The sequence below is a fragment of the Loxodonta africana genome, chromosome 12 (genome assembly GCF_030014295.1).
Source record: "Loxodonta africana isolate mLoxAfr1 chromosome 12, mLoxAfr1.hap2, whole genome shotgun sequence".
Taxonomy (NCBI): Eukaryota; Metazoa; Chordata; class Mammalia; order Proboscidea; family Elephantidae; genus Loxodonta; species Loxodonta africana.
Window position 1 is genome coordinate 93946716 of NC_087353.1, and position 10244 is coordinate 93956959.

The window sequence follows — 10244 nt, forward strand, 5'->3', positions numbered from 1 at the left end:
AGGCCATGTTTATCTCACTGTTTTACCTCCGTTATCTTGTACAATGCGCCTGGCACCTAAGTGTGAACATGTATTTTTGAATGACTGAGTGATTGAGTTGGATGCTGTTGAGTCGTGACTACCCCATGTGACATAGGAGAACTCTGCCCCATGGAGTTTTCTTGGCTGTAATCTTTATGGAAGCAGATTGCCAGGTCTTTTTCCCATGGGGTTGCTGAGTGGGTTTAAACTGCCAACCTTTCATTTAGCAGTCAAGCAGTTAACTGTTATGCTGCCAGGACTAATATGCACATTAACAACTTACGTCTGGCAATAATGAACGCCGAGTTGCCAAGTGAGAGTAACGCAGGCTGTGAGGATTAAGGTTATGTGTCAACTTGGCTGGGCCATGATTCTCTGTGTTTTGGCAGTTATGGAATGATGTGGTCATCCTCCATTTTGTGATCTGATATGGTCATCCTCAACTTTTTTCATCATGCTGATTTTGTATAATGACCTGGTGTTTGGAATGTAACCATGTCAATACATGAGGAGAGGGTATATATTTAATTGACTCTTAAGATGCCACTGATTAAAAAGAAACACTGTTAATTTTATGTCTTGCTGTGAAAAAATACTGCCAATTAATTGTGAGATGCTGTTATTATAAGACACATTCCAATTTCAGAGATGATAAAATATGAGAAAAAGAAATATTGCAATGAATTAGTTATAAATGAGTGACATTATGGGCAGGTTGGTGTATTAGGACACTGAATGATGAACTAGTTGTACAGAACTCAGGTTGTAGGTCTGGCTGTATAATAAAGTTATATGTATTTCAATTCTAAGTTTATAGAATGAAAAGAGTTTTGAACACAGTCTGGTTACTGCCCAGCCTCTCAGCCTCATGTCATAACGCTTCACTGTCTATCTACTCTGACCGTGCTTTGGTTTCTCCAACACACCAAACTTCTCTCAGCCCAATGTCTTTTGTATATGCTGTTTTTTTCTGCCCAAATCCCTTCTTGCTCCATTCTGTGGTCAAATGCTATTAACTCTCCAAAAAAAAAACTCTCCAAGGCTACACTTAAATATTTGCTAGATTTGATTTGCTTTCAAATATATACTTAGAGTATATGTAACATATATATATATATGTATATGTACTTATTTGAAAGCAAATATACTGGAATACATATATTCACAGCCTCTTGTATTTCTCTTTTGTAGCATTTATCACAATTACAATCAAGTATTTATTTATGTAATTGTTTGTTATCTATCTTCTTTTAATAACTCTCTTGGTCATCCTGTATCTACATTTTTTTTTGTATCTATATATATATTTTTTTGGTTTGGTCATGCTGTATTTACAGTGTCTAGTAGAGTGCCTGGCACGTATTTGGTACCTAATAAAAACTTGTTCGGTGAATAAAATAGCAATGACATATACTGCTGGAATGTGGCAAATTAAAGTCTGGAAAGTACCCATTAGATTTGGCAAGTGGAAAACATTAGATATTTTGGAAACAGTAGTTTCTATTCAATAGTGAGGATTGAGGCCAGATTGCAAAGTATGCTGCAGTAAAATAAAAAGCCAGGAATTAATTGCAGCAAAACATTTTAGTACTTCCAAATGATGTCTTTACTGATAGCAACTTTTCTTGAGTTTTATTAATTCAGCTGACATGGTCATAATCCTCCAAATTATAATAGGATTAAAAAAAAAATCCTAAACCATGAGGTTATCACTTCTTTTCTCAACAGATGGTGACTGTCTTAGTCAGCTAGTGCTGCTATGACAGAAATACCACAAATGGTATTTCTCTGAACGAAGAAATTCATTCTCTCACAGTCTAAGAGGCTAGAAGTCCAAATTTCAGGGTGTTAGCTCCAGGGAAGGTCTTCTATCTTTGTTGGCACTGGAGGAAGGTGTTTATCCTCAATCTCCCCCTGGACTAGGAGCTTCTTCACACAGGAACCCAGGGTCCAAAGGACACACTATGCTCCTGGTGCTTCTTTCTTAGTGGTATGAGGTCCCCAACTCTCTGCTTGCTTCCCTTTCCTTTTATCTCTTGTAAGATAAAAGGTGTTACAGGCCACACCCCAGGGAAACTCCCTTTCCTGGGATTGGATCAGCATGTGACCTGAGCAGGGGTGTTACAGCCCTCCCTAACCCTTTTTAACCACAGGCAGAGAGGATGATTTATAACACATAGGAAAATCGCAAATGAAGGACAACCAAAAAATACTGGGAATCGCGGCCTAACCAAGTTGACACGTATTTTTGGGGGACACAATTCAATCTGTAACAGTGACTAAAATGGAATATTCATTTTAATACAAAAAATCACAGACAGGCAGTCCACGTGTTTCTGATCCCTTCTGCTTATCACTGAGTCAAAAGTACGCTAATTTTTTTTTCCTTAATACTGGTGGTGTCAAAAAACATGTTCTCTTTCATCTGTTCACTCAACAGGACTTGAAACAGAACCTTCATAGACCTGCTCTTGATAGAAGCGTGACATAATTTGAAAACTTTTACCCTGTGGAAGTGGCCTGAGAGGCCATTCATTGTCAGTGTCTTCCTGATTCTGTTGGGGGAGTTGGTGTGGGCAGATGACATGAGCAGTGCTGGACATAGTGCCCATTTGTTCTACTCATGAAAAGTAGTAATAATTATAAATTGTGCACAGCACTTTGTGGAAGTTACTGTTCTAGGCACTTTACATATACTACCTCATAATCCTCACAGCAAACCCTGTGTTGTAGCCGCTCTTATTCCTATTTTATACAGATCAGGAAGCTGAGGCTCAGGAAACTTAAGGAACTTGCTGAGGTGGCAGCATTGGTGTTTGAACCCAGGCATTCAGGCTTCAGGGTCCACGCTCTGACCAACTACATTTCACAGTGTCTCTGTGGACATTTGGTTATAATGTCAGTATTTATGATCGAAGGAGCCCTGGTGGTGCAATGGTTAAGTACTTGACTGCTAAAGGAAAGGTTGGCTGTTCAAACCCACCAGGCGCTCTGTGGGAGGAAGCCCTAGCAATCTGCTCCCATAAAGATTACAGCCTAGGAAATCTGTGGAGGAGTTCTGCTCTGTCATATAGGGTCACTATGAATCGGAATTGACTGGATGGCACACAACAGCAATGACATTTATGATTGACTGCCATTTCCTCTTTGCCTTCCTTCCTCCTGCCCACTTTTCCACCTCTTACACTAGAGGTCACCTCCAGTGTGAATTTCTAGGAAAACCTCACTGTGGAGGCTTCCACTTTTTCCCACTAGGGCAGCCCTCCAGGGAAGTTGCTGTTTTGGAACTTAATCAGGCCCTCTGGATACCATCAACTGCTGTGTAGGATTCTTTTGTAGCCAGAGCTTCATTGTGGATTCAGTCAATTTTTGAAAGCTGACCAGGAAGCCTAGTCACCCTTCACACAATATTGATCCTATGGAAAAATACGTTCCTAGCACCACAACCAATTTACACATGCACTTTTGGGATATAATCTGTTTTTTTGGTTGATAATGACCTGTATGTGCTTAAGTACTGAAGTTCCCACTGTTCCAGACATGCGCCACGCTATTAAAAGAGAATTAACAGCTTTCTCTAAAGAACAAAACTAAGCTCAGTGTGGAACTTCCCTGCCTAGAAGTTCCGCAGTCAAAAGGGCAAAATGTGGAAAAGCAAAGATAAATAAGTAAAATTGGAAAATATGCAAAGCAGTTGAAGATGTTCCAGTGACTCAGAAATAGGTAATGAGAAATGCATACAACCCCTGCAGTTGTGAAATGTGCCACTGAAGCGTTGGGTTTTTGTAGTATTTCTCTGGCACTTACCTCCTTGTCAGGGGCTAACCTGAGAGCCGTCCACAAGCTATGTGCAAAGAAGAGAATGCCCTAGAGTGAAAACAAATAAAATGCTATTTAGTATTCAATTTGGTATCTGTTAAATTTAAAAGTGGTAGTAATATTACAGAAGCATTAACGGTATTGTCATATTAGCGTTAACATTTTCCCATTATTTTTTTGGCTCAGTGAATGTGAAAGTATTGCTTAACCTAAAAGATTTTAAAAGGTTAGATGAAATAGCATTTATTTTTCACAGTTTGATGAATAGCCAGCAGCAGGCAAGACTTTCCAGCTCAGGTGGTTTCAACACCCTTCTGATCTCCTTTTTACATTTTCCATTTCTCATTAATTTTTCTTTGAGAGCAGTAATCATTTTACAGTACGTAGAAGAAAAGCTTAAGTACTTAGGTGTTAATGAACAATTCCCACTCATTTTATATGTCTGTCTGTCTTCACTTTATCACGGCTCTTAATAGTCTTGCTAATCTTTTGGGAAGGGGTAAGGGGAAGTTTTACTTAGTTTGGGAATATACTTTGTCTTTTGCAGAGCTTGGTATGTGGCTCAACCGTAAGTAGGATTATAATAAGTGGTTGTTTTAGAGAAACTGAATGTAACCTCATTGTGTTTGTTTTAATATAAAGGGAATCTTTATGGAAGAATTTGCCATATCTGAAGAATAGTTCTTTTTTAAACATAGTGCTTGGTTTGTTTTATTGCATTGTTGCTTAAGTAGCAGTCTGAAGGAAAAAGAGTAAATAAAAGCTTTTTATCAATGAGTCTTTTTGCAACAAATATCCTTCTCTTCACCCCCAGTCCTAGTTATTTCAGTGTTGATCTTACTGTTCGTTGCTAAATACTTGTGATGTTCACAATGATCAGAGCTTTTAAAATGCAATTTTCGTATTTTTGCTACTTTCTGAGGAAAAAAACCATCTGATGTAAATATTTCATGAAAATGTTCTTTTAAATTTTTAGATGATTAAGATTATGAATATTCTATATTAGTTTAGAGTTATAAAGTCTAATTTTCAGTACTGAGGTACCATATGTAACCTGGTTGTATTGTGAAATGAAACCAATAGAGAATGGACAATTTCTACATAGCTTTAGTGTCCAAAACTAAAGGGCATCTCCAGGCAATGAGGCATCTGTGTTATTTCTTGGTTGGGACTATGTTTTTGTGGTCTTGATGAGTGTTATACTAAAAGACATAACTCCCTTCCCTAGTTTTTAAAGATGGCTTTTAGAGTACTGTGCGTTTATGAGAACCTGCTCTCAACTTCAAATATTAGAGCTGCTCTGGGGACTGCCTCTCCTCCTTCCTTATTGTTGGGTTCTTGAGACTCTTTTGGAAACCCTGGTGGTGTAGTGGTTAAGAGTTTGGTTGCTAACCAAAAGGTTGGCAGTTCGAATCCACTAGGCGCTCTTAGGAAACTGTATGGGGCAGTTCTGCTCTGCCCTGTAAGGTCACTATTAGTTGGAATCGACTCAATGGCAATGGATTTGGCTTTTTTTTTTTTTTTGGAGACTCTTTAAGAAAGTGCACAAAATATTCATTCAGTCAACTTAAGATCCCCAGAGTGGTAGAGGTTCTCCTGTGGAATCTAAGTACTACTTCCTTACTTCCACAGAGCTTTCTTAATTTTGTGTGACCAGCCTGAATAACACTAAACAACCTAGGTTTTGGTTTGGGCCCACATCAGATACCACAGGTATGGTATTTAAGCTGAGACCTGATAATTGTTTTTTTTAATGAAATTTTCAATACACTTGGATCTACAAAATAAGAGACTGATGTCGAAGAGGAATAATTTGAGTGCAGGAAAGGATTCTTGGAGATATAAACCATAGTTACTGAATGAGGGAATTAAATAGTGCTCAAAATCACATTAGTAAATTAAAGACATAGGCCTGATTAACAACAACAGTAAACATGTAATGAGATATATGTTGGTGAGATTTCTAAATTTCCAAACAAAGAGAAAATTCATGTATGTAATAAAGGAACCCTGGTGGCATAGTGGTTAAGAGCTTGGCTGCTAACCAGAAGGTTGGCAGTTCTAATACACCAGCCACTCCTTGGAAACCCTATGGGATAGCTCTCCTCTGTCCTCTAGGGTCGCTATGAGTCAGAGTCAACAACAACAGGTTCGATTTTTTTTTTTTTTAATTTTTTTTGTGCTTTAAGTGAAAGTTTTCAAATCAAGTCAGTCTCTCATATAAAAATTTACTTACACCTTACTATATATTGCTATTTGTTCTCCCCCTAGTGAGTTTGCACATTCCTTCTCTCAACCCTGTATTTCCATGTCCATTCAGCCAGCTTCTGCCCTCCTCTGCCTTCTCATCTCCCCTCCAGACAGGAGCTAACCACATAGCCTCATGTATCTACTTGAGCCAAGAAGCTCACTCCTCACCAGTATCATTTTCTATCCCACAGTCCAGTCTAATCCCTGTCTGAAGAGTTGGTTTGGGAATGGTTCCAATCTTGTGCTAACTGAAGGTCTGGGGACCATGACCTTTGGGGTCTTCCTAGTCTCAGTCAGACCATTAAGTCTGGTCTTTTTATGAGAACTTGAGATCTGCATCCCACTGCTCTCCTGCTCCATTAGGGGTTCTCTGTTGTGTTCCCTGTCAGGGCAGTCATTGGTTGTAGCTGGGTACCATCTAGTTCTTCTGGTCTCAGGCTGATGTAGTATATGATTTATGTGGCCCTTTCTGTCTCTTGGGCTCATTATTACCTTGTGTCTCTGGCATACTTCATTCTGCTTTGCTCCAGGTGGGTTGAGACCAATTGATGCATATTAGATGGCTGCTTTTTTTTTTTTTTTTTTTAATAAGAATGAAACATTTTACTTTCAAGTAAAAGAGCATCAGACAGACCCAAGAATTCTATACCTAGCCAAACTACTATGGTAAAACCTGTGAAAGTTGGAACCTGTATAAGGCAGAAACCTGTCAGAGAAGGAAAACTTAAAATATTTTCAGCTAATAGAGAGTGATAGAGAAAGTGGTAAGACTGCACGGGCAGAAAACTTGTGAGATCTAGAAAAACAAGGCAGTCCCATCAAGTTTCAGCTCTTCTAGGTTTCACTGTATTGCTTAGGTAAATAAAGGATCAATATCTACAGACATGCTAATGTTCTACCTGTGAATCCTTTCAGAAAAAAAGAAATACTGAAGGCAGTAGAGAAATCAAGGGAAAAAAGACCCATGCGCTATGATAGGAAAGAACAAGCGTGCAGAACACAACCAATTTTTCTGTTTTCTTTTTTAAATTACACTGGAGTTCCTTAAAAGAAATCAGATTATTCCTTTCTATAGCACCAATTCAAATGCACCTCTAACTGACTGATTGAAAATTTACTCTGGCAACACCTGGGACAGGACATGAAAGGTGGGGACAAAATGGGGACATTTTAGGGAATGAGAGGGAAAGTGATACAAATATGATACAATGTCAATTTCAGGGAAAACTACCAGAAGTGACTGACCTGATTTTCAGAAGTAATCATAAAAATAAAAAACCAAACTGAAGCTGTTGTTGTTGAGTCAATTCCAACTCATAGTAACCCTACAGGACAGAGTAGAACTGTCCCATATGGTTTTCTAGGCTACAATCTTTATGGAAGTGGATTGGCACATATTTCTCCCAAGGAGCGGGTGGTGAGTTCAAACCGTGTGCCTTTTGGTTAGCAGCTGAGCGCTTAACCTCTGTGCCGTCAGAGTTCCTATCATAAAAATAGAATTTACTTTATTTTCATGATCCAGAACTTTGTTTCAGATACACATGTTTGGTAAACAAGGGGCGAAAGAAGCAGAGAAGGTGCCGTACACTGCTGGCACGGGTTTGGAGGCTGGATGACACAGAGAAGGTAAACAAGGGGCGAAAGAAGCAGAGGAGGTGCTGTATACTGCTGGCATAGGTTTGGAGGCTGGATGCCACAGCGAAAGAGAAAGACAGTCCAGCCAGCATGGCAGGCTGGGCAGAATTGTGGGGCCTGTTAACACTGGTTGGTGGGAGAGAACCTGTAGAGGGTCTTGTGTGGGGCCGGGGGGCTTCCTGGTTTGAGGTTTCTGGGTCCTGGTGGCAGCAGCTCTGGGCCTTGTGGGTAGACTCAGGCAGCACAAAGATTGCCCAGTGCGTGTCTGAGTTGTAGTATTTCAGCTGTCTCTGTTCCACCTGCATCTGTGTCAGCTGCTGCTCTGGCCCCTGGAAGTTGGTGCTTGGGTTCTTGCTGCACAGCATAAAGCTAATCTGGCCGCTGGGATAGGTCAGGATGGTGTAGCAGGCATAGGACATCACAGGGAAGAGTGACTTACAGAACTGCCACATCTCCTTGATGAGGTCCAGGTGCAGTCACTGGCACTCACCCTGACAACAGAGAATGCCATCCTTCTTGAGGGCTGTCTTCATGAGCTGGTAATAGGATTCCTTGAAGAGGCTCTCAGCGGGCCCATGGGGTCTGAGGGAGTCAGTTATGATAAAATGGAAGGCATCCTGGTTCTGTTTTATGAACTCAAAACTGTCGCCCACGTGGAGGGTCAGCTTTGAGCTGGAGTAGCCAAGAGCCGTGCCTGGGAGGAACTTCATAGGGACTTGGATGACATCCTCGCCAATCTTGCACTGGACTATGGCCTCCACCGAAGAGTGCTTCACCAGTTCCACAGGACGCCTCTGTCCCCAGTGATCAGCACCTTGTGTGGGTTAGAGTGGCTGCAGAGCGGCAGGTTGGCAGTCATCTCCTGGTAGGAGAATTCGTCCCTCTTGGTGCACTGGATGATGCCATCTAACACTAGCGCGTTGCTGTAGTTCTTACTGTAGAAGACGAGGATGTCCTAGTACTGCGAGCCGCCATGGTGCAGCAGCTGCTCCACCTGCAGTGACAAGGCTTGGCCGGGCCACAGCTGCAGGTCTTAAAGAACCAGCCCTCCTGCATGGCAGTGGGACTGGGCTCCACAATGGGCAGGTGGTGCAGGTGTGGGCCAGGACTGTGGGCCGTGGGGAGCCGCAGCATGATGGAACCAGTCTAGACAGCATTTATTGCATGTTTTAAGACCCTGTGCTAAGTACTTTACTTTTGTTTACCTGATTTTGTCTTCCACATTACCTGGAATCTAAATGGGCAAGCCAATTTTATATACCTCCAAAAAGTATAATAAGCATCTATTAGTATTACACATGTATTAATTTTAAAGTGATTTAAAAATATTTCCCCTTTATTCTGAAATTAAAAAGTCTAGGGAATTATAGGGAGTATATTCATAATCAATAAGGAGTTGAGGGAATCTGTTGTAGATCCAGTATGTATAGAGAAAGGAATAAATAGATTGACGAGAGCTGTCACCATTCCCATAAGAAAATTTAAGCACAAACTATTCCAACAATCTACATTTTTTATTATGATCAACATAGCTGGCTTGGCTCACAGACAGTGGAGGAGAGTAAAATTTTTATCGATGAACCAGGCCCTGAGTTTCTAAGGAAGAAGAAAACATGTATTTAATTTGTATGATTCCTATCAAAAGAGCAATGAACTTTTGAGCAGAATGGCTGAGTGGAGGGAGTATAGAGCAGGGCTAGTTGAATCTTCAGCGGAGAGAATTTGTTGAGATAAGCAGGTTTCTATGATTTTGTAAGGTAGACTTTGGGGGCCAATGAGAACATAAAAACATTCAGGAACAAAAAGTCAGTTGATAAAGACCCTGAATTGTGTTTTAATCATGGAATCAATTGCTTTCTATACTTCTTCGTTTTTATTTTCTGTTAAGAGAATCCTAAATACAAAGGAAATCATGTTTGTAGTAGTACTGTATTCTAGAACTCAGTAATTTAAACTGATTGTAGTTTTATTTTGACCTATGAATGAATTAGGGAAATTCCTTATAGGAAACCAGGACTAAGGATATCAGACAGACTACAAATCAATTTCTTTGCTAAGACAATTACAATCCAATCTTACAAAATTTTTCTAATGTTATATTCTCTGTAAATAATATAGACAGGAAAAGTAAGGAAAGCCGGTACTCTGTTGTTCTCTCTACACATTCTAATAAACAAACAAATAGTTCTTGGCAAATACATGCTAATTTAATTTTGTTGTTGCTGTTAGGTACCAGCCAGTGGATTTAGACTCATAGCGACCCCCTGTGACAGAGCAGAACTGCCGTACAGGGTTTTCTAGGCTATAGTTTTTACAGGAGCAGATTGCCAGGACTTTCCCTGGCAGAGTGGCTGAGTAGGTTTGAACCATCAACCTTTCAGTTAGCAGCTGAGCGCTTAACCATTGCACCACCAGGGCTTCTTAATTTTAGGAGTATTAATTTATAGCTCTTCTTGATGAAAGTTGTAAAAAGAAGCATTATTTTGTGCTCAAATATGTAATAAGCAAGGTAACTAACT

At 40.2% G+C, this 10244-nt stretch overlaps 1 pseudogene; it reads right to left on the reverse strand.

The window, feature by feature from the left end:
- Window positions 1-7601: 7601 nt before the first annotated feature.
- Window positions 7602-8859, reverse strand: LOC100657663 (spermidine synthase-like; annotated as a pseudogene).
- Window positions 8860-10244: the final 1385 nt, after the last annotated feature.